This window comes from Octopus bimaculoides, chromosome 13 (assembly GCF_001194135.2).
Source record: "Octopus bimaculoides isolate UCB-OBI-ISO-001 chromosome 13, ASM119413v2, whole genome shotgun sequence".
NCBI classification, from domain to species: Eukaryota; Metazoa; Mollusca; class Cephalopoda; order Octopoda; family Octopodidae; genus Octopus; species Octopus bimaculoides.
This window is the reverse complement of record NC_068993.1, coordinates 26514281-26523923: the sequence shown is the minus strand read 5'-3', so window position 1 is coordinate 26523923 and position 9643 is coordinate 26514281. Positions and strand designations below refer to the sequence as shown.

General features: G+C 33.9%; 1 protein-coding gene across 1 annotated transcript in view; it reads right to left on the bottom strand.

Annotated features, from left to right (window-relative positions):
- LOC106883375 (zinc finger protein 433) overlaps positions 1-9643 on the bottom strand; it is a 35907-nt gene that overhangs the window by 13286 nt on the left and 12978 nt on the right. The gene's annotated exons all lie outside the window — the stretch shown is intronic.

Here is a 9643-nt window from a genome sequence, read left to right as displayed (position 1 = left end):
AAAAAGAACGAGCCAAAAAAGAAAAAAAGAAAAAACTGTAAGAACGTTTAATTGTAAAAAAGAAATCACAGTTTCATCTAGGAGCGGGACCGAGAAAACCGTCTCATATTCATTGTAATTCATTCTTTCAGATGTTTTTTGTTTCCGCATGTCTGTGCATATGCCCTCTGTGTTCAGGCCTTGTGCCTATAATAAAGATTTCATCGAAGACCGGTGATTGTCGTGTGCTGATGACGGGTAAATACCTAGAAACCTGGGTCTGTGCATATCACATCAGGTTGAAGACAGGAAGGATGGCTTCCCTTTGCAAATAGTGATAGGGCACAGAAAGTGTGTCAATAGCCAGCTGGAGCAGTTGTCCTCCTGGGGCTACAAGCTACAGTAGCATCCACCCTTAGTGGTTAGCCACATTTAAGTAGCAAATATACTTCACGTTATATATCACATACAGTGTATACACACATACATGTATCTATACACACACACAGATACATATGTACATATGCATATATACATACATGTATACACATACACAATAGTAAGAAATTATAGGTAGAAATGAACAGGTTACCAGAGAAGGAGCCCACCTCATGCAAGTGTTTCAGCACTTAACTCTTCACACTATCTTTGCTATACACCGAGTGGGGAGGGAAATCAAAGTGCCCCAGAACAAAGGTGCTTTGTAGGTCATAATCACCTGAGTTTAAGATATCAATTGAACACAGGGTAAATTATGCCTATTGAGATTCACTTTCATTGCTTCTTGATCACAACCAGTTGGAACTCTTCTCAGTCACTTCTGTCATTGCCTTAAGAGCTCTGGTTCCCTCTTGCCCAGAAATTGAGAGCTGTTTCATAATATTACAAGCATATTTGCCTACAAACCTCACTCCTATTTCTATGGCAAGAACTTATGTTTCGAAACCAGATTCACTCAGGCTAATGGCTAAACTGCTATATACGTATAGGCATGCTCCATTTTGCATTTACATAACTCAGTGAGTTCAATGAAAATCACTTGATTCAATAGTGGCTTTGTTTTTGTTCTCATAGCACAAATTGCATGAAGATCTCTGTAAGCACTTGACTGTGCCTTAATATGTTTCTCCCTTGAGACAGCACAACTTAACATGAGCTCATGGCTGGCAAGCAGGACCCCCTCCCATTTCATCAGATATGTATTTGAGGGTAGAATATCACCAACAGATCTCAGGATAAAGTTACCTGAAGATAACTTATGTGTATATAACTGGCTTTCCAGTTAACACACACACACATATATATATATATATATATATATATATATATACACACACACACACGCACATTATATGTACATAGGTGCAGGCATGGCTATGTGGTAACAAGTTTGCCTCCCAATCACATGGTCCCATGCTCAGTCCCACTGCATAGCACCTCGGGCAAGTGTCTTATACAAAAGCCTCAAGAAAAAGAGACCAATAGAATAAGTACCAGGCATAAACAAAAACAAAAGGACTGGCGGTCGATTTGCTAAACTGAAATTCTTAAATTCTTCAAGGCAGTATCCCAGCATGGCTGCAGTCAAATGACTGAAACAAGTAAAAGATATAAAAGATACAGGCGATAAAAAATATATAAAAATTCAAATAAATTCGTTTGAAACACATTTTCATTAATTTTATCACCTTATTTTTTTTCTTATACTCTGGCTAGCATGTAAAATGAACACAACATTCAATTAAGGAACATATGTTTATAGAACCATATCACCATGCTTGTTTCTATGAGCTTTTGGTGGCTTCAGAGTTCATTTGACTCCCACTTCTAGCAAAGTTGATGGTTTCCAGTACATTTCCAGTATATTTTTTAAACTTGCCTGCACGGTTCATGCTTTGAATGGCCACTGAAGTTATTTATTTTGTACATTTATATATATTATTTATTTGTATATGTGTGCGTGTAGATACGTACAGACATACACACACACACACACACACACATATTTATATACATACGCATCTATACATACACATATATACTTGATACATTCATAAGGTTGTAATGAAAGTTGTGTCCGATTACTTCAAAGACAAATAAAACAAAAAAGTAGCTAATGAAGATCAATTCAGTTCTCAGTGCAGTCACCATTATTTTCTATGAACATATCCTATCTACTAACAATGTTTTTAATGCCACATAATTTCTTTTGGTTTTAATATGGAATATGAGAAGAATACATTTTCAACCACTCTTCTCTAAACAGATGATAATCAGAAGCAGTGAAGTCCGGAGAATATGATAGATGAAGCATTAGTTACCAGTTGAGTTCCTCAGAAGATTTTTGGTCATTCATGCAATGTGGAGTCAGGTTATTATGATGAAAATAAAGATACAAACTTCTTTTTCTCAAAGACGCTTATTTTTTTTAAACACCTTAACTGTTGACTGTAAACTTTGGTTGTGACTGATTCCCAGCACGTCTCACCATACACCCAAAAGAATTTTCTTTGGATGCAGGCCTTCCACTACAATGAAGCCACTGATGTTTCTGCTTAACATTGTGGGAGAGGATCCACTTATCACATTCAAGCATTTGAAGATGGAGGTAATGCAATGGTGCACAATAATCAACAAATTGCTTGCACTTTTCTGCTGACAGGTCGTGTGGAATCTACTTTCCATCATTTGATATTTTCCTAAGCCTTCAAATTTTACAATGGTGTCATTGAGCAAAAGTTGAATTACCAGCTGAGTTCCATATTTACAATGCGTAGATTAGCATTAACAACTGTTTCCAGTATGTCAAAGTCAAGTCCACTTAGATGACCTATTGGCTCATTCTTTAAATTGAAGTCACCCTCTAAGAAACAAGAAAAGCATCTCTTATTGTTCTTTCACACACTATGCCATCATCATGTGTTTTATATAGAAGTTGCATTGTGAAATTCATAGAGCATACTTGCTATACTTGGAGCAAACATGGCATTGAATTAAAAAGCTAATCTTGAAATGATTTTCACAGAATCTGAAAGAATATGGTGATACATTGGACATCTAGAGACTGGTAAGTATCAATTAGAGATTAAGCTTAATTAAATTTTGTTTAAAATATTCTGCTGAAAAAGCAAACAGAACTTTTGTTACAACCTGATACATATACACACATAGGGAATGATAGTTCCCTATTATTCCACAGTATAAGTGGTTCTAGAGAAGTGGCAGTATTGTTCTATATAACCTGTAACGAGGTCAGAATTTTATTTGTTGCAACAACTGTGCTGTTTCCAGTTGTTGTCAAATCAACTTTTTTATATTGTTAGAACATTTCCTGAAATATATCCTTTAACTCAGCTAGTATCTCAAACACATCTCACCAAAACTAAAGTAGCTTTACTGTGTTATCCATTTTATAAATGAGATCAACAATTCCAGCAAAAAGACAACATCCATAACTACACAGAATAGCTTTTAATGCAGGTCTATTGAAAAGATTGCTGCACAATCCAAGTGTAACCACAGTAAACCAGCCATAGAGGAGCAAATCTTTGGTGCAAAATGAGACAAAATAAATATCTAGCAACAATGAGAGCCAGTGTATCAAACACATGTGAAGCAAGCAAGTGTAATTAGAACTTCTTTGAGTCAAGCTTTTAACAGTACTATTAACTCTTAATTTTATTAGAGGATGTTTCATATGATCATTTAAAGTCACAAAATAGACTTGTTGAAAGAGCTTTAACTGTTTACATTGCCAATAAGAAATGGTCCTAGGCCCTCTGTGAGAGGTAGCAAGAATACATCCAATTCATGGTAATCATTAACCCTTTTGACACCAACCTACCAAAAACCACCCTTGGTTCCATGATATAAATTGTCTTCTAAAGGTATCTAAATTAAAATCTCCCATCCAAATTTCATGTTAATTTATATTTCAAACAGCAATTTAATAATGATGAAGTTATTTTAATAAAATACTTCATTATTTTCAGAATTAAACAGAAAGAAGGTGACAAAAGAGTGAGACCATGTAAAGGCTAACTTTAAATTCAAATTTGTACAATGACTCCCAAGTAGTGTGTTGTTAGGATTAAGTGTACAACAACAAAAAAAATTATATTTTCATTTTTTTCAGTGGTTTACATTTATATCATATAGGTTAAAATATATATAAACACCTTCTTCCTCATATAAATACCTTCTCTGTTTCTAAACATTTTAAACTTTATACACAAAGAGTACCAAAATATTTTCTTCATAAAAGTGTGCCAGGAGTGAAAAAGTATGGTGACACCTCCACCCTATTGTTTGTAAAGTAACCATTAATATCCTCTGCTATCCATTTAATATTTCTACAATTTCATACTTTAGTTCCCAAAAACTTTTTAAATGTGAAATTTAAATTATTATTCTGATAGAAACATCAAAATTCCACAATGCAGTTTGCCTCAATATGTCCGGCTCACACTGACAACAGTAGGGAGTCCAGCTATAAAAACAATCTCTCTAAAAATAATAGATGAATTTAATATTCCAAACAAATGCATTATATATATATATATATATATACATGCATATACATATTTAAATAAGAACGTACTTTTCCACAAATAAATTACATGATTTCTAGTCCCTATTTTCAGTTGCAGTTTATTGTCAACACTTTTACCAGGCTCTGTTTTATATCTACATCATTAACAGAAAATCTTTGTCTTCTACTTTTCTCTTTACTACCTAGTCCAGAACCAGCTCAGAGATATGACTTTTATAAGACTTAGTTCGCCCACATCAAGGCTAGTGTAGAAAGATGTAAGCAAGGTTTACTCATTTTGGCAGCAAGTTACAATGTATCAGTCAAAAATAGAGCATCTTGTTGCTTAAATTGCAAAAATAAATTACTGGAGGAAAAACAGCCGAAGGACAGATCCCAAGAACTATGTTGTATTTCAAAACAGTAAAAAGTAATTATTAATACAAGCATGTTTCTTCTAAGTTTCATGATTTCATAACCCTTATGACACCAAACCACCTGAAACTACTACCAGTTTTATGATACAAATTTTCTCTGTTAAAGGTATCTAATTTAAAATGCCAAACTTTCTTGTTAGTTTATGTTCGAAACATTAGTAAAGTTATTTTATTAAATTCTTTCATATTTTGAATAAAAACTGAATACAAGGGCAGTGTATTTCCTGATACTTAAAATTGACCAGTAGCAGAGAATTTTACTTAACCATAATCTATAGATGACTATCTATGAAACATTTCCTCAGTGAATACAGCATCCTATGAGTCACTGTATGTTTAAGTGGATTTTGGACATAGGTCTGTAAAACTGGTGAGATGTCCTAATTTCTCAAACCAGAATTTAGTGAAAGGAAGTCATCTTAAAGTGCTTGACTGTCAAATGGAAGCAATACTGGAGCTCAGCTTTCAATTAGTGACAACTTCAAGTAAAGAGCATGGGGAGTGCAGAGAGTAGGGAAGAGTCCTAGTTAAGACAATTGTTTAGAAATTATTCCTCATCCCATTCCCCAAAACCAAATAATGGTGAGACTACAGTTCTTTAAAATAAAAAAAGCTTTTGAAGTAGCAGTTGTAGCAGCAACAAAAGATCTTTTTTTTTTATTTATCATTATCGTCACTGACTCCCCTATTTTGCTGGAAAGAGTAGAATATAAAGGAACAATGTCCTACTATTGTTTCCATCATTCATCTCACCCTAGCCACCACAATATACCAGAGATTTATTACAGCTGCTCGTCAGCTAATAATAAGTAGTGCAGAATCTAAATCAACAGATAAACTACAAATGCTAGCAGTAAAAATACCCACCACCACTAAGCTATCTATATACATTTACTTTAAAAACTTTTCCTAAATACATCATTCTTTAATGTAAAATATAAATATCTCTTAAAACATGAAGCACAGACAAGTACTTAGCTCTAGTGTCATGGTGTTCTATAAGCTTTTCCCCTGTGTATTTACAGATAGACCATTTTAGATTATCCAGTACCCATTACCAACAACTAAAGGTACTGAATCAATGTAAAACCACACTGAAACACCTGTAGCAAACTAGAATTGCTGCTGGTGGACAAATAGTCTAATAGCTAATCCACCTATTAGCTATTATTTCTAGCAGAGAGGCTGTCATTGGCTGATTATTCCTTTTGATACCAACCTGCCTGAGGCTGCCCATCATTCTATGATATAATCTTTTTTTTTTTAAGTGATCTAAGTTAAAACCTTCTAATTTTGTTTTATACCCTTTAGCATCTAAACCAGCCATATCAAGCCAAAATATTTTACCTGTTTTTATGTTCATACCAACTAGATCTGGCCTTTCACACCTACCTACAATGTTATTCTAGAAAAGTAAACTATCACATCAATGAAATCTCAAAGCTATGACGTAATGCATGATTAATTCAAAACAATGTGAATAAGGATTACATCTGACAATAATCTGAGTGCTAAAGAGTTAGTAATAACAAAGTTATTTCATTAAATTCTCTATCATTTTAAAAACTAATTGAAACGAGGGCAATATAGTTTAACAAGAAATTAGATAACAAAAGGGTTAATGACAGAGTATGGTGACAGAGAAATATAGATTAAATTAATGCTAATCATTTATACATTATATTATAGGAAATGGCTGTTGTATTTAGATTAAAGCTGCATCAAAAATAACCAAAGTATTTAGGAACAGTTTCATGTAACTGGTACTGAGAGGTTAGGTCAGAATCTACAATGGAAAGATGTGAACTTAGTACAGCAAGCAAATAAAATCAGTGTACCCAGCTGCAAACATAGCTAATGAGAACAGCATTAGAAACAGATTTTCTTGTTCAACAGAAGATTTGAGGTCTGTTTAACAATTTTCTGGGACATTTTAATTTAGAAGTCAATTAATAATTGACCCGATTGGAAGCGATCAATTTATAGTAAGTATATAGTATAGATGTGATTATATTGTGGCTTGTGACAAATGTGAAGTATCGAGAGAATATAAATGTCATTTTATAAAAAAAAAGTTTCTTTTAAAACAGTTGTAGAAAAATGTTACAACACCATACTGATGCAATCACTTCAGTATAATGATGGTGGTTATTGTTTAGCCACAAGTCAGCTCTGACTGAATCAAAGATGTTCTAATCTAAAGTATCAGACCATGCCCAGGACTATATTAACTGATGTACATTTTTTTAAAGATAGGAGTATGAAGAGAGGTATTAGGGAGATGTTTCTATGAGTGTTTCTTACTCTCATTAGAGTAGGGCATGATGATGTGGCAGCTGAGAAATCTTTATTTTTTATTCATTTCAGTCATTAGACTGTGGCCATGCTGAGGCACCACCTTAAAGAATTTTTAGTCAAATGTATTGACACCAGTACTTCCTTTTTTTTAAAGGCCTGATACTTATTCTATAGGTCACTTTGGCTGAACTGTTAAGTTATGGGGACGTAAACACACCAGCACTAGTTGTCAAGCAGTGGTGGTGAAGACAAACAGACACATGCATACGACAGGTTTCTTTCAGTTTCTGTCTACCAAATCCACTCACAAGATTTTGGTTGGCCCAACACTATAGCAGAAAACACTTACCCATGGTGCCACAGTGGGACTAAATCTAGAACCACATGGTTGGAAAACAAGCTACACTTGCACCTAAATGATGACTAAATTAACACTTAAATATACTAAGTACAACTTGCCACTCTGTACAATATCTCTAAAGAGCAGGAAGAAAAACAAAATAAACACCTGTTTCAATAGAAAAGATTTGACAATGTCTGACAGAGAGCAGTGAAAAACAGACTTCAGTGATACATTTTGATAATTAACACACATGGAAGGAAGTGACTTCCCCCCACCTCCCTACCCCATTCTTTGAGTTCTACAGTGAACCATATTGAATTGACCTGAGGGAGAGAAAAATGTGAAGTGTAATCAATGAGCAAAAGCAGATGTAAGTGATAGAAGATAGCTTTTAGAATTATATAAATCCAATAATTCAAATATAGGTGGATTGATATTTCTCTGACTTTTTAGCTGATAGTTTAGGCAAGGCTGGACATACAGCAACAAAAGAGTCTTATACTACCAAACAGTCCAACACAGTTCTTTTTCCACTCAGTCTCTCTAATAAAGACTAGTGACTGCAGAGTATAAGGTTTGTACTTTCCACAAATAAAAGTGCCTCAGCTCAAAACTGAACCAGTTTTTAACTGAGCTAGGCAGAAATTTGCATCTAATTGTAATGGTGTGGTGGTACTATGTTTTCAATAATATCAATGATTATAATAGAGGAATATGGCCAAAAACTTGGTGCTCAGAATTTAGTCAATGAAATTCACGTCAGTACTTAACTGGTACTATATTTTATTGATTGTCGAGGAATAAAAGCCAGTAAACCTGAAAGGGATGATCTTAGAAAATAAAAAGCCAAAATAAACAAAATACATACTTAACCATAACCTTAATACTAATAGTAATGGTAATAATTGTAGTAGTGAAAATTAAATCTTAGTTCATGGAGGATATGTGTATTGCCCAATGTTTTAATACCCACAGTAGTAGCAACAACAGTAGAGTCATCTCAACTGGTAGATATAGTTAAATAAATTAATCTTACTACTACTTTTATCATCCTACCTCCATCATTGGGATAAATGGTAGAGTGTTTAATCACAGCAACAATTTACTGTTTCTCTCACAATGATTTACAATAACAATAATGATTCTTTCTACTGGAGGTACAAGCCCTCAAATTTGGTGGGAGGGGACTAGTCACATTGACTCCAATGTTTCACTGGAACTTAGTTTATCGATGAAAGGCAAAGTTGACCTCGGCAGAACTTGAACTCAGAATGTTGTGGTAGACAAAATACTGCAAAGTATTTCACCCAGCATGCTAATGATTCTGCCAGCTCGCCACCTTAATAATAATCCTTTCTGCTATAGGCACAAGGCCTGAAATTTGGGGGAGGGGGATAATCAATTACACCAACCCCAGTGTTAAACAGGTACTTATTTTATCGACCCCAAAAAGATGAAAGGCAAAGTTGACCTAAGCAGAATTTGAACTCAGAACGCAGCGATAGGTGAAATACTGCTAAGCATTTCATCTAGCTTGTTAACAATTCTGCCATCTTGCAATAAGTGATAATAATGTTGATCATTTGAGTGTTTCAGTAAAATAAAAGACAAGAGTTCAAATTGTACAAGAAATAGGAAAATAAACTCAAACTTATATTAATTACTGAAAACAGGTTACAACTGCGATATATATATGCAAGAATATTCTACAAATTAAAAACATGGTTGGAATTGATATTTCAAATATTCAAGATTTCAAGAATGCATTTATCAAATATGCAGAAACCACAAATTATAAGGGAAGATAAGGCATCAAATTTTGGCACTTAAAGAATGTCTCATCATCAACACATACACACACAAAGAAAAAGTGCATGCTTTAATGTGTGATGAATAGATATACAAAAATATATACATATACGTCTGATTTATATAAATACAGACATACATACATTATACATACACATATATAAAAGCAAATACATATACATTTTTACATAATTAAAATAGTTTTATTTTTGTGCACAGCTGCACTACTCCATTAGCCCCCCCCCC